Source organism: Heterodontus francisci, chromosome 23 (genome assembly GCF_036365525.1).
Source record: "Heterodontus francisci isolate sHetFra1 chromosome 23, sHetFra1.hap1, whole genome shotgun sequence".
Classification (NCBI taxonomy): Eukaryota; Metazoa; Chordata; class Chondrichthyes; order Heterodontiformes; family Heterodontidae; genus Heterodontus; species Heterodontus francisci.
Genome location: NC_090393.1, coordinates 22,892,875 through 22,905,004, shown reverse-complemented (window position 1 = coordinate 22,905,004; position 12,130 = coordinate 22,892,875). Strand labels below are relative to the sequence as shown.

Here is a 12,130-nt window from a genome sequence, read left to right as displayed (position 1 = left end):
CTATCCAACAACAGGAGAAAATAGTAATTTATCAAAAAAGTGGAAAGATCATTTAAGAATAAAAAGTTATAAATGGATTAACCGTTTTACTTATTAAGATGAGTAATAATCACAATGTGCTTATAAATGGAATCCAACAAAATAGGAAACAAGTGTCATCTGTTAGAGCTGGTCTTGCACCTATAAACCAGTGCCAGCAAAGTCCTGTTAAACGTAGCAACTCCTGCCATAAGACACATGACATAAGGTACTATGGGAGATTAAAGAGGATAACTCCAGAAAATGGGCATGGGGAATCACTGCGATTCACCCCCATCCATTCATTGTGGCGCAGTCAGCATGTTAAACTGGTGCAGCCTGTTGCTTTACACGATTGCTACATTCAGCCAGCGCTACCAATGCTGTTCATTGGCAGAACACATCAGCAGGGCCCCGAAATTGTGAATGGCTAGCGCTACTTAAAAGGCAGCCCGCGCCTCTTAAAGAGCAGGTGCACTGTCTGTGCAAGTGGTGGGAGTCGTTAAATTGAATCAGTAGTGATACTTTGAGGAATAGCTGAACATAGAAGAGTGTGTGCACCAGGGTTTTCTGACAATACAGTGGAGTTGTTACAAGTGGAGAGAAGGAGGCATTCAGTATGTGCAATGGGGCAGTAGGCCCAAGACAAATGCTCTGGTGGCAGTGGAAAGTTGTGGCAGAAGTCAATACCCGGAGTGTAGCTCTGAGAACATGGATGCAATGTAGTAAGAATTTTAATGATCTGACATGAGTTATCAAGGTAAACCAGTTCAATCTGCAAATGGCATATCCTACCCACTGCACTAGCAGCACCGTCCACTGCTGAATTCACTACACCCCCATCACCCACCTACAAACAGCCTCGATCAATCAGTATTCAACCCTTTAATTCACATGCTTTACCTCACACACTTGGAACTGTTGCAAGCCTTTCACCCCCAACACACAGCTCGTACACTAAGAGCTATTCAGCTATGACAGCCACATAATCCAGACGTACTGGAGGATGCTCACTGACACACTTCCCTCTTTCTTGCAGGAGAAGGCGATGCATAACAGGAGGCAGCAGGAAGGAACTGGAGGACGACAATGATCTAACCCCCATGGAGGAGCATAAGGACAGGAGTAAGTCATTTAGCCCCTCGAGCCTGTTCTGCCATTCAGTGAGATCATGACTGATCTGCAACCTAACTCCATGGGGCCTTTGCCCCATATCCCTTGATACAGCTGGCTAACAAAAATTGATCAATCTCAGTTTTAAAATTAATAACTGATTTAGCATCAATTGCCATTTCTGGAAGAGAGCTCCAAACTTCTACCACCCTTTATGTGAAGAAGGGTTTCCTAATTTCATTCCTTAAAGGTGTAGTAGCTCTTATATTTTGACTATACTCCTTAGTTCTAGACTGCCCAACTAGGGGAAATAGGGGATTTGTTCCCTTTAACATCTTGAAACTGATCAAATCACTCCTTAACCTACTAAATTCAAACCCTAGTTTCTGTAATCTCTTCTCTTAATTTAGTCCTTGGAGTCCAGGTATAATTCTGGTAAATCTATGCTGCACTCCCACCAATACCAATATATCCTTCCTAAGGTGTGGTGCCCAGAACTGCTCACAGTACTCCAGGTGTGGTCTGACAAGGGCTTTATATAGCTGAATTCTACCCCCTTGTGTTCTAGTCCTCTAGATATAAAGCCAGTATTCCATTAGCCTTTTAGATAATTTTCTGTACCTATTCATGACATTTTTATGATCAGTGTACCTGGACCCCCAACCCCCACCCAAGTCTCTTTGGACCTCCACTGTTTCTAGCTTTTTAACTTTTGGAAAGTACCCGGTTCTATCCTTTTTGGGTCCAAAGTGGATGACCTCACATTTGCCTACATTGAAAATCCATTTATCATAGTTTTGCCCATTCACTTAATCTACCAGTATCTCTTTGTAATTTTATCCTTCCATCTACACTGCTTTCATTGCCATCTCTCTTTATGTCACTGGCAAATTTGGATACGTTGCTTTCTATCCCATCATCTAAGTCATTAATAAATAGAGAGAATATTTGAGGCCCCATCATCAATCTTTGTGCAACACCAGTCACATCCTGGCAATTAGAATGCCTGCCCATTATCCCTATACTCTGGCTCCTGCCACTCAGTCAATTTCCTAACCAGGTCAATAGTTTGCTTTCAATTCCACGAACGTCAACTTTAGCTAATATCAAATATTTTCTGGAAGCCCAAATGAATAATATCCACAGATATTCTCCTGTCCACGACTTTAGTGACCTCTTCAAAAAAATTCACTCAGATTCATCAGGCATGACCCACCCTTTACAAATCTATGTTGGGTCAGCTGAAAATTTGAGGTGTTCAGTCACCCTATCCTTAATTACAGACTCTAGCTATTTCCCCAAAACAGATGTTTGGCTAACTAGTCTTTAATTCCCTGGTCTCCCTCTGTCGCCTTTCTTAAATAACAGAGCGAGATGTTCAATTTTCCAATCTAAAAGGAACAATTCCCAAATGGAGAGAATTTTAGAAGATTATAGTTAGTGCATCTGCAATGTTCTCACCGACTACTTTTAAAATCCTGGGATAGAAATCATCCGTTCCTGGGTATTTGTCGCTCTTTAATGTCATTAATTTCTCTATTACTGTTATCTTTCTTATGTTAATTTTGTTGAGTCCTTGGCCCTGATTCAAGAATAGTTTCCTTGGGATATCTAGCATGCTGATCACTTCCTATACTGTAAATACCAAAGCAAAAGTAATTATTCAGCATGTCATTTCCTTATTTTCATTGGCAATATCGCCATTATCTGCTTTCAATGGGCCCACATTGCTTCTGACCACCCTTTTCTCCCCTCAAGGTTAACTGTAAAAGTGTGTGTTGATCCTGATATCTCTTGTAACTTTCTTTTTATACTCCCTTTTTGTAGTTCTTTCTAGTTGCTTTGTCACTCTTTGCTGCTCTTTGTATCCTTCCCATTTGCCAAGATTTGCTATTTATTGCAATTTTGCATGCTTTTTATTTTATGTTGTCGCTTGGAGGGTAGCTAATGTAGATTGGAGGGTAGCTAATGTAACCCCACTATTTAAAAAGGGAGGTAGAGAGAAAGCAGGGAATTATAGACCAGTCAGCCTGATGTCGGTAGTGGGGAAAATTCGACAGTCCATTATCAAAGATTTTATAGCAGAGCACTTGGAGAACAGTGGGAGAATCGGACAGAGTCAGCATATGAAAGGGAAATCATGCTTGACAAATCTACTAGAATTCTTCGAAGATGTAACTAGTAGAGTTGATGAGGGGGAGCCAGTGCATGTGGTTATTTGGACTTTCAGAAGGCTTTCAACAAAGTCCCACATAAGAGATTAGCATGTAAAATTAAAGCGGATGGGATTGGGGGTACTGTATTGCGATCATCACAATTCAACATGGTGGCTCCTCATCAGAGCCCTTTCCTATCCTGAGTGGCGTGAAACAGAGCTGTGTTCTCGCACCCACACTTTTTGGGATTTTCTTCTCCCTGCTGCTTTCACATGCGTTCAAGTCCTCTGAAGAAGGAATTTTCCTCCACACAAGATCAGGGGGCAGGTTGTTCAACCTTGCCCGTCTAAGAGCGAAGTCCAAAGTACGGAAAGTCCTCATCAGGGAACTCCTCTTTGCTGACGATGCTGCTTTAACATCTCACACTGAAGAGTGCCTGCAGAGTCTCATTGACAGGTTTGCGGCTGCCTGCAATGAATTTGGCCTAACCATCAGCCTCAAGAAAACGAACATCATGGGGCAGGACGTCAGAAATGCTCCATCCATCAATATTGGCGACCACGCTCTGGAAGTGGTTCAAGGGTTCACCTACCTAGGCTCAACTATCACCAGTAACCTGTCTCTAGATGCAGAAATCAACAAGCGCATGGGAAAGGCTTCCACTGCTATGTCCAGACTGGCCAAGAGAGTGTGGGAAAATGGCGCAATGACACGGAACACAAAAGTCCGAGTGTATCAGGCCTGTGTCCTCAGTACCTTGCTCTATGGCAGCGAGGCCTGGACAACGTATGTCAGCCAAGAGCGACGTCTCAATTCATTCCATCTTTGCTGCCTCCGGAGAATACTTGGCATCAGGTGGCAGGACCTTATCTCCAACACAGAAGTCCTCGAGGCAGCCAACATCCCCAGCTTATACACACTACTGAGTCAGCGGCGCTTGAGATGGCTTGGCCATGTGAGCTGCATGGAAGATGGCAGGATCCCCAAAGACACATTGTACAGCGAGCTCGCCACGGGAATCAGACCCACCGGCCGTCCATGTCTCCACTTTAAAGATGTCTGCAAACACAACATGAAATCCTATGACAGTGATCACAAGTCGTGGGAGTCAGTTGCCAGCGTCCGCCAGAGCTGGCGGGCAGCCATAAAGGCGGGGCTAAAGTGTGGCGAGTCGAAGAGACTTAGTAGTTGGCAGGAAAAAAGACAGAGGCGCAAGGGGAGAGCCAACTGTGTAACAGCCCCGACAACAAATTTCTCTGCAGCACCTGTGGAAGAGCCTGTCACTCTAGAATTGGCCTTTATAGCCACTCCAGGCGCTGCTTCACAAACCACTGACCACCTCCAGGCGCTTACCCATTGTCTCTCGAGATAAGGAGGCCAAAAAAGAAATTGCGATGGATAGAAAATTGGTTGGCGGACAGGAAACAAAGAGTAGGGATAAATTGGTCTTTTTCCGAATGGCAGGCAGTGACTAGTGGGGTACCGCAGGAATCGGTGCTAGGACCCCAGCTATTCACAATATACATCAATGATTTAGATGAGGGAACTAAATGTAATATCTCCAAATTTGCAGATGACACAAAACTGGGTGGGAGCGTGAGTTGTGAGGAGGATGCAGAGAGGCTTCAGAGTGATTTGGACAAGTTGAGTGAGTGGGCTAATGCATGGCAGATGCAGTATAATGTGGATAAATGTGAGGTTATGCACTTTGGTAGCAAAAACAGGAAGGCAGATTATCTGAATGGCTATAAACTGAGAGAGGGGAATATGCAGCGAGACCTGGGTGTTCTCAGACACCAGTCATTGAAGGTAAGCATGCAGGTGCAACAGGCGGTAAAAAACGCAAATGGTATGTTGGCCTTCATAGCGAGAGGATTCGAGTACAGAAGCAGGGATGTCTTGCTGCAATTATACAGGGCCTTGGTGAGGCCACACCTGGAATATTGTGTGCAGTTTTGGTCTCCTTATCTGAGGAAGGATGTTCTTGCTATAGAGGGAGTGCAGCGAAGGTTTACCAGACTGATTCCTGGGATGGTGGGACTGACAGATGAGGAGAGATTGAGTCAGTTAGGATTATACTTACTGGAGTTCAGAAGAGTGAGGAGGGATCTCAGAAACCTATAAAATTCCAGCAGGACTTGACAGGCTAGATGCAGGAAGGATGTTCCCGATGGTGGGGGAGTCCAGAACCAGGGGTCATAGTCTAAGGATACAGAGTAAACCTTTCAGGACTGAGATGAGGAGAAATTTCTTCACCCAGAGAGTGGTGAGCCTGTGGAATTCGCAGTTGAGGCCAAAACATTGAATGTTTTCAAAAAAGAGTTAGATATAGCTCTTGGGTCTAAAGGGATCAAAGGGTATGGGGCGAAAGCTGGAACAGGCTACTGAGTTGGATGATCAACCATGATCATAATGAATGGCGGAGTAGGCTCGAAGGGCCAAATCGCCTACTCCTGCTCCTATTTTCTAAGTTTCTTATCTCTACAGTGGTTCATGGATGTCTTTTTGGCAAGTAGAACATTTGCCGTTAGGGATATAAACTGGTTCTGAATCACAAATTATTTTTTGAGCATCGCCCACTGATTTTCTGTCGTTTTACCCATTAACAGATTTTCCCAGTTTACTGTGGACAGTCTCTATCTCATCCCACTGAAGTCAGCCTTACTTAAATCTAGAATCTAAGTGACTGTTTCATGTTTCTCCCTTTCAAACTGAACTCGATCACATTAGGTTCATTCTTTGTTCAAATGTCCACACACCGTTTGGCTGTTAACTAAATCTGGCTCATTATTCATTACTAAATCTAATTTGGCCTTCCCTCTTGTTGGTTCTAGAACATATTGTTTCAGAAAACTATCCTGGACACATTCACGAAATTCACTAACTTTCTGATGTGCTAGTTTGCTTATCCCAATCTAAAAGAAAGTTAAAAGCCCCCATTAAAACCACTCTTTGCCTACATGCCTTTATAAATGTTGCGATTAGACAAACTAACGCTTCAAGGCACTTATACACAGACCAGGGGCCCTTACACAACTCCCACTACAGTCTTCAATCCTTTCCTATTGATAAATTCTACCCATAAAGTCTCCATTGCCTGCTTACCACTCATTACATCCTCCCTTATCATTGAAATGATTTCATCCTTTATCATTAAGGCTAACCCCTCCCCCTCTACCATTTTCAGACCTTATAACCTAGAATATTTAGCTCCCAGTCCTGATCATCTTACAGCCATGTCTCTGTTATGGCTGTCACGTCATAACTTCCAAGTTGAATTTGTGCCTGCAAGTCATTCAATTTGTTCCTTATACTCTGAGCCATCATAAGGAAGTGACATCGCAGAGGCCATGGCCATTGGAAGGAACAATGATGAGGGTATCTGCATACTTAACCCGCCTCCTCACTTCCAACAATGTCTTCTGATTTTAAAGCTGCAGATGGTGTAAGCATATACTTTTTGCACTCTCCTCTCCCCTCAGTACAACCCCAAGCTTGTCCCTTTTTCATTTTGGATACCAAAAATTCAAACTTCCCAAAGGAGGAAGAGCAAGAAGGCAGTGAAGATGAAGACACCGCCCCCACCACTCGATCCTACCCTTGCAGTCACCAGCTCAGAAACTAACACCATGAGTACTTTAGAGGCTAGGACAGAGCAGGGAGCTGCACATGGTAAGACACTGGGCACAAGTGCACAGGAGCCAAGGCAGGGGCAAGGATAATGCAGGTTGCAGCTAGCCAGACGCCGAGGTCAGACACTGGTTTTGATACAGAGGAGTCAAATGAGGACTTTGATGGACGAGACTACAGAAGGTGGTTGATGGGTGTCCTTCATTCTCTTCACTATCGTGTTCAGCTGTGCGAGGTTGAGACAGGGCATTGGTGTCGTGTGGAGTTCGAGAATGGCACGGGGGCTTCTGTCGGAAGTGTGCACACCCACATCTTGGACCCCGTTTGAGTCTTGTGGCAGCATAGCACTTAAAGAAAATGGGCAAAATCCAAATTATCCCCATAACTGCAAAATATCCTTGCATATGCAAATACACGCTGGGACATCACTACTGATTACACAAAGTTATGTCCGGTTGCCTTTTTTTTGCAACAAAGCAAGAAGCTTCCACAATAGACTTTGGTGAGTAGCTGAGAGTTGAGGTATCATTCCAACATTTGTTGTGTATTTGTGGCACTTGTGCTTTCACTTCTTCTCTCATATATGACATTATCTAACATGATAAAAAAACTCATGTGCTGCACAACCACATGAGCAGACTGTCAGTTTTAAAAAAAAAGGAGTGGGACAATTTGTGTAAAGGATTTGCAATGTTAACTATAAAATCTATTAGCTTCCGACTACAAGTCTATTCAGAATTGCTACACAAAAATGGAAGTATCTAAGAGATTTCACTATTGCATACTTAGAGGACAGACACATCTGTCTGTATTACATCCTTTTAGTGCTGGCACAGAATTTCTGCTCATCAACCTGAGATAGATTCAGAGTCTCAGAAACAATGTCAGTGGCCTAATTCAGATCTTTTAGGTACTACACAGCAAGGTTTCCTCTAATTCTTTTATGGAGCACAGTAACAAAGGAGCCAACTTGTGCATGGCCTACGCGAGGAAATTTCGGACTGCTGCACAATTGCGCAGCTTACAGGGAACACTGCTACGCAATCACTCCAGGCTATTGTAAAGCTTTTGCTTGCTAAACTGCAGTAAACTCAGTCATTAGGTGACATGCTGCTCGGTAAGGACCAATAAATTTCAGCACCTTTGTTTATTTTGCTGACCAGTATAAATCCAGAAAAGGTCTGATTTTTGTTGTTGAAAGATCTGGTGATGATTGTAAAACACTTCTAAGTACATGAAGCAAGAAAGGCCTAAATGTCCCCTGAAAACTAATTTTGTTGCTCTCTTCCATCATTTATCAAACCAATAAATAAATCAGTCTTGCTGTCTAAAAAAAAATTAATGATTTTTCATCAAATGGTGTTCAGAATAGGTGAGTTTAAAACTGCATCAGCCAATTCAGCAAACTAATGTTTACTAAATATGAGCTGCAGAAAAGCATATAGGCTCTAAAATGGTTTCCTTTTTGAAGATACTATGCAGGATATTAAATAAAATCTTTCTACAGCCTTTCCTCTCTTTATTTGGCTCTCTTCTCCATATACCTGATGTAAATTTTTTTGATATTAATGCAAGGCAACCCATTAAACCAGAAATAAAACATGGTTACATTTTTACCTAAATATCAATTTTAATACTTCAAAAATAAAACCACTATGGGATGTTTTCCTTCTCAGAACCATTTTAGTGAAGACTCTTCAGCTAAGTGCAAATTACAGGGTTAAAGGAACTTTAGTTCTTTTGTTTCACCAACAACTTGCTGTCAAAGTTCTCATTTTTATTGCCAAGTAAAATCCTGCATGGCATAAGAAGGGTTAACCACCATTTTGTGAAATGTGATGCACACAGAAACTGCATCACATACTTCCTTCCTGTTGAATTTCAGAGGCTTTGCTAACGTGAAGTAGTTTTAATACAACATTTCCTGTCCTGTGGATGAGCATTAACTGCTCCTGATCAAAGCTGGAAAAATGCATATCCCTAAGGATAGAAGGATCAAGCAGCAACACTATAGATTCTACTGCAACAAAATGACCAGCATACCACATAACCCTGATGCAAAATTGATACTTCCATGTATTAAACCAAAACCTACTACTTACATACAGCATATTAAGAGCGTTTTTTAATTCTTTCACGGGATGTAGGCATTGGTGGCATGACCAGCATTTGTTGTCCATCCCTAATTGCCCTTAACTAAATGAGTGGCTTGTTAGGCCATTTCAAAGGGTAGTTAAAAGTCAATCACATTGTTGTGGGTCTAGAGTCACATGAATGCCAGGTGAGATATGGACGACAGATTTCCTTCTCTAAAGGACATTAATGAATCATAGAATCAGAGTTATACACCACAGAAACAGGCCCTTCGGCCCAACACGTCTGCGCCAACCAGCAAGCACCCGTCCAATCTTATCCCATTTTCCCGCACTTGGCCCGTTGCCTTGTATGCTATGGCGTTTCAAGTGCTCATCTAAATACTTCTTAAATGTTGTGAGGTTCCTGCCTCTACCACCGCTTCAGGCAATGTGTTCCAGATTCCAACCACCCTCTGGGTGAAACAATTTTCCCTCAACTCCCCTCTAAACCTCCTGCTCCCTACCTTAAATCGATGCTCCCTGGTTGTTGACCCCTCCGCTAAGGGAAAAAGTTTCTTCCTATCTATCCTATCAATGCCCCTCATGATTTTGTACACCTCAATCAGGTTCCCCCTCCGCCTTCTCTGCTCCAAGGAAAACAACCCCAGCCTATCCAGTCTCTCTTCATAGCTGAAATGCTCCAGCCCAGGCAACATCCTGGTGAATCTCCTCAGCACCCTCTCCAGTGCAATCACGTCCTTCCTATAATGTGGTGCCCCAGAACTGTACACAGTACTCCAGCTGTGGCCTAACTAGCATTTTATAATTCTACCAAAACCTCCCTGCTCTTATATTCTATGCCTCGGCTAATAAAGGCACGTATCCCGTGTGCATTCCTAACCACCTTATCTACCTGTGTTGCTGCCTTCAGTGATCCATGGACAAGTACACCTCTGACCCTCTGTAATCCCTAGGGTCCTACCATCCATTGTATACTCCCTTGCTTTGTTAGTCCTCCCAAAGTGCATCATCTCACACTTCTCAGGATTAAATTCCATTTGCCACTGCTCCACCCATCTGACCAGATGGGGTTTTTTAAAAAATGACAATTGATGATATTAATGGTACCATGAAACTGAGACTCGCTTTCAATTCCAGAATTTAATTAATTGAATTCAAATTATGCTAACTGCCATGGTGGGATTTGAACCCATGTCCCCAGGGTATTAGCCTGGGCCACTGGATTTGTAGTTCAGTGGCATTATCACTATGCCACATCTGCCCCGATCAATTATTCTCTTTATGGACCAGAAGAATGCTCAGGTTCTCGACTTGGAGAAGTTAGAAGGTAGACACCATTGCACCTGGTTTCCACCCCCTCTCACTGCTCCAGAATATCCCAAAGATTTTCTAAATGGACTGACCCAGTTCTGCTTCTACAATAGTCATTGCCGGAGTAATTTGGCTGGAGAGGGTGCTTTAGGTCCAGTTGCCTCCTTTTCCTCACAATACGATTCATGTTGTTGGATTCATAGGTGCATGAGCCCCCCAAGAAGTTTGCGATGGGCCTTGCACCAGGGCCTTCTTCAGATCAGAAGATCCCAGGGAGGTCTGGGAATAGTTTAAAAAAGGAGCTTCACAGCAGGTGGAGCCATTATTCCCTGCCCAAAAAGGATCTCTGGGATCTTCTAACTGCTATTAGTAGCTGCATGCCTTTCAGGCTAGCATCTGTACTCCTGTTTCTATACAAAATTCTTGGTGCACACCCCACCAGAACACCAAAATCCTTATGTCTAGGTGGTTTGTATAAAGAAACACCGACACAGGCTTGATGAGCCAAAATGATAAGCCAACACTGTATGAATAATACATTCACAGTATTAGTCATTTCTGCAATACAGCACTTGTTGCTTTTTGCACTTGTTATTGTCCAAGTATACAAAATGATTACAGTGCTGTGAAAATAAATGGAATTGAATTTTGGACGACACAACTTTCACTAAATGATACATTTGAGGACATCACAAAGTTGTTAACAATGCATACATTTAAACTTTTCTCAAAGGCAGTCATGCTTTCAGCAGTTTGATCAAAATCAAGTCAGTAAATACAAAGAACCAGTGGCTCCTTAATTTAAAGTCCTGTGGCTACAAAAGGATGCTCACTCAGCTTAGTTACCCTATGACAGAGAAGGATCAAATAGAGAAGAGTGTAGAAAAAACACACACACACTCCTTGTGAGAATCCCTACATAAATTGTAGTAAACAGGAAGCTAGTCTTTCCTAGCAGCTGCATTGACAGACTATGTGGTAATTGTACAAACATGGTTATATTTTGTCAGTTTGTTTGCTCTTTTAATTGTTTTCTCACATTACACCACAACTGGCTATGTAAGAAAGCAACTTGCCCCATTTCTACTGATTTACTGATACCCATTTCTTAATTTCAAACCCCAGCCAAAAAAGCAAAAGTATTCTAATTCTTTTTCAGTCATTCTGAATCAGAATATTTCAGATTAGCTCCAAACATCTTTTCGACTCTACAGCTGAAATTTCTTGAATTTAAGAAAAGCAAGCTAAAAATATAACCTATGGCGGAGATGATTGATTGAGACTTATGGGACCACAAGAGCAAACCGGATATCCTTCACTTTCAGCAAATCATCAGCAGCACTAATACTAAGCATTTTAGACACCAATAAACTCAGTGAAGAAACCACTAAAATGAAGAAAACTACTGATATATTCAAGCATGTGCTGACTGCATAAATTGCTCTCAAGGGTTTGAAAATCCTCTCCCAATTGTGACAAGAAATATTGGATAGGTAAAGTAGTAAATTCATAATAGATAGCTTGGTTATTTTTACAATTGACCAAAACACAAAGTCCTGCAGTAAATACCATTGTTTATAGTGTTACAAGCGAGGGGGGCAGGAGTGCACTGTTTATTCTAGTTTCACTTCTCCACGATCACATATATTTAAATTTTTTCCCACTTACCAATACAATCATAGATTATTTTTATCCCAGAATAAAACACACCAACCAGGTTTCTTTAATAAATAACAAAATTATCAGTTTATTATAAAAACAAGTCCAGACTAGTAATGAAGTAAAGCATAAACACACAGATTGAAA

General features: G+C 42.2%; 1 protein-coding gene across 11 annotated transcripts in view; it reads right to left on the bottom strand.

Annotated features, from left to right (window-relative positions):
• The window catches only part of LOC137382645 (protein-tyrosine sulfotransferase 2-like), a 179,746-nt gene that overhangs the window by 117,097 nt on the left and 50,519 nt on the right, over positions 1 to 12,130 (bottom strand). The gene's annotated exons all lie outside the window — the stretch shown is intronic.